Raw genomic sequence first — 15,707 nt, forward strand, 5'->3', positions numbered from 1 at the left:
TTCCCATGGATACTAATGCAACTGCTCTAAGAACCTGGTAGGCACTTCCCACAACAGGAAAGCGTTTACAGGCCTTCACATCGCATCTGAACCCCTATTTTTGCCCTGCACCTCTGCTCCATTGTATACCAAAAATAGAACAGAGTCACAGTAAAGCTCACACATGGGCATGCATCGTTCCTCTCCACCCCCACACAGATTTTCAAGCCCTCATACCATTAAAGACATGGCCTAAACAAAGCATTCAGTGATGCACAGATGCTTGAGGAAATTTTTTTTGTGTAGTGACTTTAAGCATAAACACACTGCATGCAAAAACTCATCCTGAATTGCTAGAACAAAGTATATTGATCTGATATTTCCTACTCTAACAGATGTCACTATTTTAAGAGCTGCTGAAGTCTATATTCATTCTTTTGAATGACTAGCGTATTATAAACACCAACTCATGGAAACAATTAAAAACAGACAATATTGTTATATAGATCAAAAGGATAATGGCAAAATATAAACAAATTTCATAAAATGTTTCACCCACCACCACCAAAAGTTTTTCAGAATGAAAATATTCTTAAAACCTCTAGATTTAAGTCTGCCACGTGAAAGAAATTTAGCAAAATTACTGGTGGTTATCTGGTTCAGATTTAACATCTGTCCCTCAAAGCTGTATCTGCCCAAAGCATTAAGCTATTCTTTTACAGAACACCACTCCTCACGTTTTAGGGTTCTTCTTTTTTCCCATGAAATTAATTCCTTATTAAAGGCACTTCATCTAGTCCTTGAATGCTTTATCCCATTAGTTGAGACCTCCACACACACTACAGTTTTGTTGATACAACAGTTTTCTGACGCACTTCACAGTGAACGCTTGTCTGCTATGGATCCCTGGGAATCTTATGAAATCCTCTGCCTCTTAGGACACATACACAACCCATGTTTTATCTCTGCTTTCAGAAAAGAGGTTATTTGAGTCTGACGGTCTGGTTTAGCTTTTCTGTTCATCATGAAAACATATTAAAATCACTGCAACTCAAAACCAAGGCCAAGCAGCACATTTGAAATGAAACTGAAATCAGGGACAGGGGGAAATCTGTGCAAGTAATTCACTTTCTAAGGTCACCAAGCAAATGCTTCACACACATTTGGGTTTGCACATATTTCAAGCTAAATAATTAAATTTATTTTTTGTGTGGAACCTGGGAATATACAGCCTCTCCTCATTCATGGACAAAAAATATAATAGTTAACTATCAGCAAATAACACACATAACTAGTGTATTGAATTTAGGTCATGCCAATTATTTTTCTCCAATCCGTGTTGAAACATGCAACCTTATTCAAATCTTGCTATTTTTAGAAAATACTGAAGAGGAATTTCTGGTTTTTCCTCTCTCAGCCCCTGCAAAATGTTTTCCTACTTACAGAGATGGTTCTCCCTTGGATCCAAAGGAAGTAAGAGCTCACTAATGTTTGTCAGATGTAAGCTTCAGCTGAATGCTACGCAGTCCCGCTAGCTTCTATCCATTAAAGCTATGCAATCTCAAAGCATTGGCAACTTTATATCTGATCCATTCACTTAAATTTTAAGAACTTTTTAATGCAATTAGATCATCAATACATGCTACAAAATTACATTACAAGCCCCACTATGAGTAGGGTAAAATAATCAATATTATTAATTAGCAGTCTAATATAGCATATTAGTATTCCTTCTGCAAGTCACAGAAGCCAGAGTGGCAATTAACATAATGTACTACTTTTTTATATTATTATTTATTTTATTTTATTTTAAACTAATCCATGCTACACTGATTGCAGCATTAGCACTGGAAGGAGTGAATGAGGTTATTTGTAAGTGACTGAGTTTTTCCAAATAGCAGTGTCCATGCTGTTACCCACAAAGCCCATCACTGAATGTCTATTTTCTTCAGAGAGAAGAAAAGACTCCTTTGGGTTGGCACCAGAACTGAGGAGGAAAGAAGGGAGAAAAGGGACCCTGCTTAAAGCCCTCTTCTTATTTAATATTTTCTATGGAGCGTCCTGCCAGCCTTATTGTGAAGATTTCTGGAATGTCAATTTGTTTCAGATAATCAAATGAGTGAAATCAGTTATTACAATCAAATAACGTTTCCACGGCACCTAAATCTGCTTTTCCTATGCTCTCAAGTTCCCCAGGTCCTCCAAGACTTGAGTAGCAAAAGCACATAAACAAGACTAACCCCCTAAAAAAAAAAAAAAAACACAACTATGAAAGATCAGTTTCTTTTCAAAATGACATAGAGAAACATAGGAAATCTCAGGAGAACAGAAGTCCCAGATCTCCCCAGCCCCATGGAGAGACCACTGTTTCTCTGTGACAGCAGCACTTATCTACCTCCAAAAGGATGGACTCAAGCAACCAAGAAAAACTTCAGCTACAGATCTTTAGCAGAACTTCAGTTACAGAAACAAGTGTTAAACCGGAGGACTTAACCTCCTGTAACTGCTTAGGTGCCCCAAAACTTCAGCTTAATTAGCAGAAAACCCCACTAGCGTGCACATCAAGAAAAGCCACCATCTTGGCTAGCCAACACTGCAGGCCCACACAGGCCAGCGGCCTACCACCAATCTGCGTGCTAACAGTCTCATGGTTAACTTGAGGTACCTTCACTGGACACCAACGGTAATCACCTCAGCCAGAGGCACTACAAACGTCACTTCTTACTTTCAAAAAGTTAAAATAATAATAACAATAAAATAAATTTACCTGGTAGAGCGCTCACCAAATAAATCACTGTTCGCTTAGGCAAAGCGAGGTTGGTTTTCCTCTCCTCTGTTGAACCTCTGGCATTCTGCAGAAAGGAGCGTAGACATTATGGAGGTGGAGGAAGGATAAACGGGAGCACAGCTGTGCATGCAGCTCAGCCGGGGGCCACGCTCACCCTGGCTCGTACCCTCTAAGCCACCTCTCCCTGCCACCTGCCCAGCTGCCTTAAAGAGTAGCCAAATAAAATATGGCATGGGCTGAATCCAGTTCAAACAGGCTAAAGGGTCAGATTTTGAATAGGAGTTAGACACTAATGTGATTCCGAAAATCCCATTAGGAGTCTTACCACCTCTGTGAGTGCCTGCCAACGTGTCTTTAAAAACCTAGACCAGACTGTTTGTCCATGGTGGCACCGTAAGTCTGTGGCAGAGCAGAGAGGTGCTGCTGGGCTCCCAGGCTCTAAACCCCAAAAGCTTCAAGCCATACCTCTTCTGGAAATTGTGAGCACTCATTTTAAACTTAATTATCTTTAATACCTGGAAACCTCTATCCAAATGAACGCTCACTTTCCTGGTGAGCCGCAGAAGGACACATCTCCAGCCGCTAAGGCAAATCAGAGCCATGGGTCACTTTCTGAGGTCTGTCCAGTACATGCATCTGATCTAGGTATTTTCACAAGGTCAATGAAGGATGACAGATAGCCAAATGAAAATACAGTTTCTTCTACCACTTCACAAAAAGCAGCTATTTAGATACAACTGTGGTGCAGCTTTTTCTAGCAAAATTTTTTAACCTACTTTGAAGCCTAAAAAATGCAGGATTCTTGATCTAACGAGTGAAAGAATTAATTTCCTTTGCTAAACGTGTAACCCTTGCCAGCTTCAGAACATTTAGTGGAACATCAACTGGGAACTGAATAAGGATACTTTTTTATTATTTTCATTTTGCTAAGCCATTGCTTTACGTTTGCTTGTTCTAGAGGACCCCAAGACCAGTATACCTCTCCTTCTGAGCTAATACAGTGCTATGCGCTCAGCCAAAGGTGACAGTGAAGAATCCACAGAAACAGAACATCAAATATTCTTGCTCTGAACTTTCAAGAAGCTATTGAATGTAAGACTGGATTTTATATTTTTCCCTTTTTTATATCACCATAAGGCCTGTTTATATACTTGGAGTGGAAACAGTGCACATTCAGCTGCAATTGATTTCCTGTATGGTAAAATACCTCAGGCATTCAGCTGGCTGAGAGCACTGCAGAGGCCTCTTACCATCACCAGTTTTTTGAGACCAGGAAGCTCTGCCCCATGCTTATTCTTATGCCAGAATAAATAGAGGCCCTGCCGAGTGTCCAAGTTAATTTGGTCTAGGGAAACCAAATCATAAACAGGCAAAAATTTTATATTTAAAAAATCCATTTTTAAATATTGGCCTGCTTTCAACAGTAATACAATCAATCCAATCTTGTTAATGTGGCATAATGTTCATCTACAGATGCGTTTTTTTAAAATTCAAAACTACTCCATCTGAGAGGTGGTTCTTTTTTCCTTTTTCTTTTTAAATGAAATAGCAATATTTTCTCTCACTCAGCTGCTATATTTACAGCAGTAAATTAACACTACAAGGCAATTTCACTGATTAAAAGAGCTTATTTTTCCCCCTTTGATATCACTAAGTGACAATTATAACAATTGTATTTATTGCATTTAGAGATTTTTCTGTTCATAACTGAATACACAGAATAGCCTCCACTAACATTTCTATGAATCTAAAGAAGGAAATATGGCAGTAGTCTTACCATACAGTCCTGTGATTAGACTGTAACACTCGTAACATTCAAATGCCCAACCACCTGACTGTACCTCAGATTGTAAATTAAGCAAAATGAAAATGCAAAGTGAGCTGTAATTACCATCCTACTTTCCATTTAGTGCATGCAAGTTTCCTTAGTCTCAAATCCTCCAGAGGCAAAGGACTCCATTTCAAGTGCTAGAGAAAGTAGTTTCTTTAAGAACCCTAGAAAGACACTGACTGGCAACACAACCACAATCACTTAAATATACACACATACATGTGTATGTATATATATAATAAATAACGTGTGTATGTGTGTGTATATATATATATAAATAAATATATGAACATCAGGAAACCAGACAATCCTAAAGAAGCCTAAAATTTGTATAGGGCCGCTCTTGCTTGACAGAAGTTTCATCAATAACAGCTTTTTAGTTCCAGAGTAAAACTGTTGAGCTGAATCCAAGAGATATTCTCTAACTCCCAGAGGGCCCAACAGCCTTTCAAAGCCTCCTGATCAATGCCTTCAGACAAGGTCCTACAGTCACACCCAAATCAACAAAACCACGAGCTATTAGATGCTACAGAGTGTTCTTCTACCAACCTTCTTTAACTTTTTCAAAAAGGTTTTCTACAGATCTTTATATCTTCATATTACATAACAGAACAATCTATAAGGAAAATTGTTTTTTCAACCTGTGAATTTTTTTACCAATTTGGTTGAATAGACTGTTTACTTCTTGAACATTAGTGTAAGAATATTGCATGCTTTTGCACTAGAAAGACTACCACAAAGAAAACACACGCATGCCCACTTAAAGAAATTGATACTGTCATTTGTCCTACAATTTCTATTTCATCTTTAAAAAGTTTGCATGTTTTAAAATAGCCTTAGTTATTCTAGAAATATATCACAATTATTAATAAAGCAGCTTTGCATTCTTAAACACTTTTAGAAAACATATAGGAGTAGCAAGTAGCAGTTTAAAAAGCAAAAACCCCAAAGAAACCTACATTCAGATGTTTGAGTTGACTTGAACCACAATGATTTGATATCTTATGAAAAACTTTCTGACACTTGGAGATTTCACTGTAATGTTCAATGTAAAGCCCAGAAACTTGGAAACTATCTTTCAAAATTCAGTAAAATCAAGGTTCTCTTTCTGGGTATACTCTGCATGGGAGGCAACCAAAATAATTTTCAGTAAGAGGACAGGTGTTTTATGTTATCCTCTTAGGAGTCTGAGATCACCTACACCTCAGTTTTCCTGAAAAGTGTAAATGACACAACGCTTCTGTGCTACACACTAATGCTCCTGGACCAAGATGTTCAGTGAAAGGCTAACATTATCACTTTAATAAACTGATTCCCTCAAACCATGGATTTGAGTTTTGAAATCTCTGCTTTTCAGGAATTTCCCTACCCTGTTTCTGCTAGGGGAAAAGAACAAAATAAGCCAAAGCCACCCAACTACATATAATTGTGTTCCACAAACTTGCAAGTGGGAATCTGCTTAAACTACAAGTAGGGTATCAGACATTTGCTCCATTCATTATCATCCCCGCTCTTAGCTGGTTCCCAACCATACTAAATCATATCTCACATCCAAACAACTCGATCCTTACAACTTGGATCATATTGTGTACAAGACATAATAAAATGGTGTCAACATATACTGTAGTATTTTAAAACAAATACTCTTGCCAAACAATTCCACATACTGATGCTCTAAGACAAGCTGACAATAAAATTCTTAGTAGAAGTTCACACGTGTTAGACAGCAGACCACTGTGCAGGTTTAATCACCACTGATGAGGACTAAAGTCAGAATTTATTTGACAAGCTTTTACTGAGTTATGTGCCAGTATGTAAAGCTCAACTTTTCTGGCCAAGGAAAGCAACTTGCCTATTACAGCATCAAGCGAAGGACACATACTGTAGCATCTTCTCATTGCATGACGTAACTGGGAAGAACAGACAGAAGATGTGCTGCATCCCAAGGAAACAGATTTATTCCACATGCAGTCAGTGGAGCGCTTTCCCAGACACATTAAGCCAATTTCATGAGCTAAGTACATGCAGCACTCCTAGACTTTCCTTCACTCTACCCATTCACAACTGTGAACACCACAAAGGCTGAGTTGCATGAGGTCAACAGCTAAGAGTGAATCTTTGCCAGAACTTCTCCAGACCATCCCTGGTATGACATCAAACTGTCCCCAGGAAAGAAGTCAGTGTTGGGCAAGTATGGGCACAGACAAGTAACTCTGACCCAGGCACCAGAACTAATCACCTCCTGATATGACTCAACATCCGTAATTAACAAATAAGAGAAACCAACCCAGTACATTTTTCTGAAATTGTCAGAAGACGGGCATCACTAATCCTCTATTCAAAACAAAAAGGACTTTTAATCCAGCACAGGCATTGATGTAAAGAGAAGTAGAAGGAAAAAAAGAACTGTGTAGCAATGGGCTAGTAGTAGCATCACTACAAGACAGCAGCAATGAAGAGGCAGCCATACCCTTCTGGAAGCTTGAATAGCTGCATGATGCACACAGCCAGGGTGGGCAGATGAATCTGTCAAGTATGTATGGAAGCACTCTCCCCTAGAGATGAAAGAGACCAGAAAGCAACAGATCTTCAGTGACAATGGCTGATGACCAGCTTTTCTTCTGAAGACTGTAAACCAGATAGCTGTGGTTCTGTTTTTCCAGAATTCTTACTTGAAAAGCAGATACAGATCCCGTCCTATCCAAACAGCATGCAGCAGCGTGTGGAAGAAACCCCCTCTCCTCCATACCCGACCTGTGCATATCATCAAGTCAAAGCTTCACCAACGAAAGGCAGAAGAAAAATATCTATTCTGCTTTGCTTTGACCCTGTGAGAATCTGAGTCAGTGCCTGTGCTGTGCTTTGGATGAACAAACACTCTGAAGGGGTCTGAGGGGTACAAGAGCCAAATCCGTTGGGTGCATTTGACAACAGGGGTGGTTTATTGGCAGGACCACCTGCTGCAGAGCCGCAGGAAGAATCTCTTCAGTGTGGTTTCTTTTGGATCTGCACTGTGGCTTAGCTGTGGACTGAAGAACTCAAGGGATGCTGTCAGCATGTACAGCCAGGACCGAGGAAGCACACCTGCACTGGTAACAGGCCATGTTACTGGAAGAGGGACACACTGCAGATGAAGTGGCAAAGTGCAAGCTGCTGTAATGGAGACCACCAGGCTGAGCCACTGTGTAGATCAGCTCTAAACTCTGCTCAGCACAGCTCATGCCTTGGCAAACCAGTCTGTCCTTCACACCAAAAGGATGGGGTTTCCTTGATACTCTGTTCTGCATTTCCCTGCTGGCAGTCTTTATGAAAGGGGAAAGCAATTCCTGAATGGAACGCCTGCAGAAAGCCTGGTCCCTTTTAACTGAAAAATTTGCCTAGCGCTGACTCTCCTAGCATACAGACATCTCTGATACCAGTTTAGGAGCAGTATCATCTAAAGCAATGGAGAAACAAGCATGCCAAGATACTGTCCTTCTAAATCAGAAGGAAAACCTTGGAGATTAAATGGTTATTGATGCCCTCAGGAATAACTTAGTCTCTTGCATTTAATAACAGATCATATTTTCTGTCATGAGAGTAACCATGAATTTCTATAGTGGCTTACCAAAAAGCCTACACTGTGCCTGATACTTGGTGCTGGAATTAGGTGTTCAGAAGAGAAGTTAATGGCTTTCCCCTGGAAAGCTGGGAAAAACTCACAAGGTTAAATGAGTTCAAGCTCAGGAAAAGGAGATACTGGGGTCAGGACCGTCCTTTCACAAGGCAGAAGAGACCTCACAGCATAACCCACCTGACATGGCAATGAATGTAGAAGGCTACATCTAGCACAGAGTGTGCCAAGTGGGCCTGTCTGCCTGCAAGACAGAGACAGCAACCTCCTCAAGACAGCAGGAGCACAAAATGACCAAGACAGATCAAATCAGAGATTTACAACTTCAAACTCACCTAACATGAAAGAGACTGACAATTATCAGAGAAGGCTGACGGAAAGAAGAGATTACAAACTTTGTATGTTGGTAGCGCATGAAGGAAGGCAAGTCTCCAAATTCAATGATTCATTGTTAAATACATCCTTGTCTACCATTCAAATAGGCTAAGACTGCTGATTCTTCAGAGAAATTAGTGTTTCTGCAGTGGGCTGAAGTCTATGATAACATCGCTCAGACACTAAGTATGACAGCTCTCTGAGCAACCACACAAGGTATGTTATCAGGGTAATGAGAAGGAATTGTAAAGTAAACAGTGACAAAGCTTCACAAACACCTGAATGTGAAGCATGCTAATCTCAGCAGCACCAACCTGCTTGCAAACTCAAATGATGTTTCTGTGATATTAACTTGGTTGCAGTTTAAAAAGCAAGTGGAAAACTTTGTGCATACTGAAACGCTAGATTACAGAGTTGTATAATAAGTAGTTCTTCCATTTCACCCACCTATTTTCAAAACCCCTTACAAAGAAGGAACTACGATTTTTACTACAGATCAGGTATTGAGGACACAAAGCATGATGTTCCTTCAGATTGAAGTACCACAGATCAGTGGCAGCAGCAGCAAGCAAGTAATTCTGCCACTGTATTTCTGAAACGCACTGGGACCTCAACCATGCACCTGGACTCACTTGGATAGGCAACATAAACACACACACACACACAAAAAAAAAAAAAGGAAAACCAGCAAGCTGATACTGGCACATAAAAATCACAGCAAAGCTGCAGCAGACTGTATCTAATCTCAGGGGACACGCAGGGGGTGAACATTGGTAAATAACAAAGAAGAGTTTACAGGACAGTAGCAAGGAAAACTTGCCTGTGTTTACAGATAACTCCACCCAACACAAGTGGAAAGTACAGGCGCTAGAGTCTACGCACTAAATCTAGAAGATAGAGACTACTCACGTGGGCTGACAGAAAGGCAGAAGCTGACCTTGAAGCCCACATCCAGATGACAATGCTGAAAGATGTCAACCATGACGGTGGAAGGAAGCTGACTGTTAGCTGCCCCTGACAGCGCCCTTTAAGGCAATCCAGCCTTCTCTTCCCTGAGCTAGGTATCAAAGCTTTATCTACAACAATTCTTGGTGACTGAGCCAGTGATTCAGTCACTGTTCCTGTGACATCCTTTTTACCTCTGATCAGTGCTTCCAGCGAGAGGACCCATGCATCCTATCAGCAGAGAACACTAGCTGCACGATACTAATGCTTGGGGCGTGATCCTGAAATGTCTGAATGGATATGAATGTTCAAACATTTCAATGTTAACATTCATTAAATCAGGTTTTAAAACAACTGGGCAGGGCTTACATGCAAGTTCCTGCAGAATGCATACTTAGGGGAAGAGGCTTGGCACCACTTGCAGTCTGAAACTCAATGACAGCAGGCAAGCTAGACTTTTAGGATTCAAAGATAATTAGCACTGCTTCAGTCACAAAATCGCATGGGAAAAACCTGCCAGCCCAAGCTATACCTACTCACTACACTTAAAAAACACTAGCATAACCACCTGTGGTCCTGCAAGGGACTAAGAAGCAGGACTAGTGGAGCTCATGCCAAAGGAGGAAAAAAGAAAACTCAAATGCATCAAGTCTCTCTTCTAGATAATTTTTTAAACTGGCACCTTGCTTTGTATTTTCACAGCAATGCTTTGCATTGTGATTAACGAGAAGACAGACAGTGCCCAACCCCATATTCAGGTCCTTCACAAGGTGCCCCAGTCAGTAGCTGACAGTGGTCTTCAGCAGCTTGTAACTCTGCTTGAACAGCTGCTTCTTTCAGGCCTCCTTGATAAGTGTCGGTAGCTTTTCTCTCCATTTCCTTCTCCAGTCCAACCTGACTAGGCCCCTTTCTTTTCCTGCACTTGTAATCAAATTTGCAATTAAATCTATTTTAGGCCACGTTCATACAAACTCAATTTTTGATGAATCAGACTAGGCAGACCCATCTGATACAACCACCACAACTAAAAACATTACTTATATCCTTAAAGTGACTTGAGAAACTTAACACTATAAGATAGCTTGTCACATACACACTCCTTTAGGAATTGAATTGACACAAACAGGCTTTGCTGATAAATTTATTATTTAATCATTTCACATTCATGTATTGTATTCTTAATCACACACGCAAAAGGCTCCCATACTTTCAATCACAACTGTTGGTACTGCACTGGTAATGTGCCAAAGACTATACCTCTTCACTCACTCTGCTCCCGTTCCCCCCTTGGTTTTGTGCTTCCACCTGCTCCCTGTGATGTGTGATGTTTTTCTAAAGCCTGAAGTCTTGGACCCATGACATCTCATGGGAACCCCTGCTCTTCTTTCAAAGTTTCTGTGCATTTCAGTTGCAACAAAAGAACTGGAAAATATGACTGTAATGGGCTTAAAAATGAAAAGGAACTGGAAAATATTACAAGATTAATGGTTAATAAACCAAACACACAAGTTTGGGAAGTCTGAGCCATGACTGGGGTGGGGAAGACACTGTTTGGGATTGGTGATGCAGCACAACTCTTTAGGTGGCTTTGGGTAGTCTCCAAGAATAAGAGGCTTAATCAACTATTAAATAAGCAGCTATTAGAAATGCTTTGAAAAGCATCTTTAAAAAAAAAGGGGGGGTGGGGGGATTGGGGGTGGCTGGCACTGCAGGTTCCATGTCCTCTAAATTCTCGCTTTGCAAGAATAACACTTTCTTCCACTTTCCTCCTCACTGCCTATGCTACAAACTAAAACTCTTCCTGTGTAACCACAGTAATTCAGGTTCTCAAAATTAGCCATTCAGCAAGACCTCTGCAAGTTACTCTGCTACTCCAGAATTCGCAGAGGGCTGCAATAATTCCCTTCCCTCCCCACTCCACTACAAAAGCAGAATGCTGTTTAGAGAAAGCAGCGGCAAGACATCTTCATTGTCCACGTGAGCAAAAATTCCAGCTCATTGCAAGAGGACTGCCATATGTAATCACAACTACTCCAAATATCTTCCATAGACATTATATTACTAACATCTGTTTTTTCATATGCCATTATTCTATCTTCTACTGTATAGTCTAGCTAATATCTGTGCAGTACACTTGGCCTCTAAGAAAACTATGGCAATGTAATTTCAAGCCATAACTAATGTAATGTGTCAATAAAATGTGTTTATTTAAGACAGCGATCATCCCTCTCAACACATGACTGAATACAAAAGGGAATGTGCATCAGATTAATTCCTTTGTACTAATTTATAACTGCCACAGCTTTATAGATGTCTAATCTGAGAAACGCTTCTAATCAAAGTCCTGCAAACAGCTTCCTTGTTCATCAGATTGGACATTTCAATTATCTTCTGACCCTATAGACTTGGGGTACACGACAGGGCTATGCCACCCAGCAACACGGCACCTCTTCTCTTCATGACCCCATGCTCCAAAGACCAAGAACTGCAGCTCTAGCTTGACTGGGGAAAGAGACTTAGTGGTGCCCAGCAACTGCTGGAGTGGCAACCAAGCAGGAGGGAAACAAACAAATAAATAAAAATCAACAGTTGAATGAGTCTTTGGCATACTTTAATGTGTCCTAAATATCTGTTAAAAGACTGTTGAGACTTCATTACAAAAAAAAACAAACCAAAGAAAGCCAACATCCATTCGGAGCTCATGTATTTTTAAGTATCCTTCCCTACAAGTTATTTTGTTGGGGTTGGCCTTTTTTTAAATACAAAGGGCACATTTAAATTGTAGAGATGATACCTCCATATAAAAAACTTATTTTTTTATAGCAGTATCTCAGACTAATCTGTGCTTGTTAACCCTGTCTCTAGGCTGATCTCAAAAGTACTCAGAGCCTACAAGTCGTATGGGTGATGCTATGACAGAGCTTCGGCTAGCTCTGTTATCAATAATCTTTTCAGTAAGGTAAAATGACAGAAGCCATTATCACAATTACAGTTCTGTTAGCTATATATTCAGAAAACAGATCAGCTTTGCACTGCAGAGTTTGCATTTAAAGATAATAAAGCACTACTTCAAGTACCCACCTTCATCAGTTGCTATAACCCTATCTAGTTTGCAAGGCTTAAAAAGCCTTTCCTGAACTGGAGCCAAGAAATCACAAGCATAGGAAAGGCAGAGGACGACAGGTATACGGTAATCCAAACAAAAGCACGAGGAAGCTTTCAAACATGCACACTGCAACAACTGACTTAGCAAAAACACTAATACCAGTGCCACATGAAAAATGACGTCAGTGAAACGTTCAACCATACCAACCTATACAGATAACAGTAGCAAAAAGTACCAGAGACTCATGACTTGCCTAAATTAAACAAGCAAGCAGATATTTTTACTTCCCTTCTAGCTTTAACCTTTTAGGTCACAACAAAGGTTTAAAATAAAAACAAACAAAAAAATAAATAAACCCACCCCCAAACCAAACAAAACACAAACCCATAAGAAGAAAACCACCAAAAACTCCCCAAAACTCCACACACAAAAAAAAACCCCACACCACACAGGAAGGTACCAAGAACTCAGTGGGTTAGCTCCAAATCTTTTCTACTGGGCATAGTTTATACCAAGGTTTCACAAGCAACCACTTTAGGCTCAAAATATGCCTTTGGACAGTTAACTTGTATTCTCACATCCTGCCCAAGGAAGAAGAACACATTAGCAGATGTCCTGAAATCATGACAGCTGCCAACAATCTAAGGTCACTACTTGAAGATTTGCAAAGCTGTGCATTATTAACATCTACCTTCACCTAAAAATCAAGACAATACTGTCTTTGCAAGATGCTATCAAGTAAAACTATAAATTACAAACCAATTCAACTACACACTCATTTTTTCTTATTATTCTTTTTCTTTTTTTTAATCATAAGTAAAACAAGAAAAATTACATACTAATGCCTAGTGTTAGAATCATAATATGCCTTTGCAGGGATGCACTCAGTCACACAGCCACAGGTCAACGTTGTTTACCTAGGGCTCTCCATGTCTGCGAGAAAAAGCCAGCATTCCCATAAACAAACACGTTTAAAACAGAACCATTTGTCAGAGTGCTTTGCACTATTTCTAGTCTGCAACTGAGAACACAGCGAAGTAGAGAGTCGAAGTTTAATAGCTAAGCATCTGCATGGACCTGAGAACAATACCAATATTCATTAAGAGGCCGCTCTCAAACTGCCATCTCATATTTTCAAGACAAGCACCCTATTAATACATTTTCTAACCTTAGCATAACTCTTGTGTTTTCATCCCAAAACACCCACACACACATTGGTAAAGAGTTCCCAAAATTATGACAACTACGTGCCACACACACCAGGAAAAAAAAAAGAAAAGTAAAAAAAAAGTAAAAATAAATCTCAGAGAAGCTATATATTGTGCCTTGCCAATCACAGTGAATTGCACAGCCAGGAGTTGCTACAGCCAGATTTAGCTTTGTACAAGCTAACAGAATTCCTTTATAAATTTAGCTAGAGGCACGGGCAACAAACGCTTGTGGAAATTTGAACCGCAACTCTCCAGCAGCAAAGTCTGTTCACTCCAAGAATGAAACAGTAGCAAAAGAAGACTATTAGCCGGCTCTTATTACGCAGCTTTAAAAACACCTATAAGTCATCAGGTTCTCTAGACAGCATTATTAAATTGCTGAAGTAGCCCCAAACATTAAAAGAAAAAAGGCAGGCCACAGTTCTTTCTGAGCCTGCCAATTAATAATTAAGGGAGGAAAAAAGCCAACTAAAGACAGACCATATTGGAAGCCAGCTGAACATACACTAAATTTGTTTCAGGTCCTTTTCCCTGATAGTCGGAGCACTGTGGCTTGTGAAGAAAGGTGATGAGTGCCTCAGGTCTGTCAACGCTAACCGAAGGATGAGCTCCACAGGGCTTCTCCTTCAACTGGAGGGACAAAACCGGGACAGGCAACCCGCAAAGCGGGGAAAAAGCCCAGGCAGGAGATGCAGAACGCACCCAGGGTCCCACAGGACGGCAGGACACCGCGCTGTCCCCCACTGCCGCTCCGTCTTCTTCCCTCCCCAGAACCCGCGGTCCTGCTACTCAAGATCAATCACATCGCTAACCCCCATTAGGCCACCGCTTATCACAATCCGATTAACGTTACTTTAAAACACCAAAAATCGAGGGCTTCTTGGGAGCGGAGTTTTCCAGAAGTCACAGGTTTGCTAAAGCATCTGCACAAAACTCGGAACGCCGTGCGATTTTACCGCGTGTTGAGAGAAACGCCGCCCCCCCGCGAAGAGACCCGGCGAAGCCCCCCGGCCCCGCGCAGCCCCCGGCCCCGGCGGGGCGCCCAGACACAAAGCGCCGCGGCGGAAAGCGAACCGCAGCCGGTGACCGCCGCCGCCCCGCTGGCAGCCGGGCGCAGGGTGCCCGCCCCGCCGGCTGCCACAGGCGGGGAGCGGCGCGGGGGGCGGCGGGGCTCGCACAAAGGCTGCGGGGCACCAAACGCCCGCTCCCCCGCGGCCGCCCCGCCGGGGCGGTTTCAGGGGGCTGCAAGACACCAGGTGCCTCCGGCGACCGACCACCCGCCCGCACCGGGCCGGGCCGGGCCGTGCGCCGCCGCCCCCTCCCCGGCGCGCCCCGCGCGAACAAAGCCCCCGCGCTCACCGGCGGCCGCCGCCGCCTCGATCCGTCCTCGGCCCTCGCGCCGCCGCTCCGCCTCCCGTTTAAAATCCAGGCGCAGGGCGCGGGCCGCTCGCCCCCCGCCCCCGTAACTCCGCCAGCGGCTGCGCCCCTCGCAGCGCCCGCGGCCGCGCCCCGGCTCCCTCCGTGCGCTCGGGCTCCGGGCAGCGGCTTCACCGCCAAACTTCCTCCTCCTCCCGGGCGGGCAGGGGAGTCTGTGAAACTCCCCTCCTCCATGCAGCTCCCGCAGCCCAGCCGCTGCCCCAGCCCCTCCCAGGGAGGCCCGGCCCGGCCCCGGGCTGCAGCTGACTCCGCTCCCCTTCTCCTCCTCCTCCTCCTCCGCCTCCCCCAGAGGCTGGGAAAGGGGGGAAAGAGAGAAATTAACCACTCGGACTTGCCTCTGGAGCCGAGCCAGAGAGAGCAGTCGGATTACAGCTCCGGGAAGAAGGGAGGAAAAGAAGAGAGGGGGAAAAGCCCAGCTACCG

General features: G+C 42.5%; 1 protein-coding gene across 1 annotated transcript in view; it reads right to left on the reverse strand.

The window, feature by feature from the left end:
* Positions 1 to 15,444, reverse strand: part of PLEKHG1 (pleckstrin homology and RhoGEF domain containing G1) — a 136,181-nt gene extending 120,737 nt beyond the window's left edge. The window contains exon 1 of the mRNA XM_055810630.1: positions 15,208 to 15,444. The gene's annotated coding sequence lies outside the window, so the exon portion shown is untranslated. The remainder of the gene's footprint in view (positions 1 to 15,207) is intronic.
* Positions 15,445 to 15,707: the final 263 nt, after the last annotated feature.

The sequence above is a fragment of the Falco peregrinus genome, chromosome 7 (genome assembly GCF_023634155.1).
Source record: "Falco peregrinus isolate bFalPer1 chromosome 7, bFalPer1.pri, whole genome shotgun sequence".
Classification (NCBI taxonomy): domain Eukaryota; kingdom Metazoa; phylum Chordata; class Aves; order Falconiformes; family Falconidae; genus Falco; species Falco peregrinus.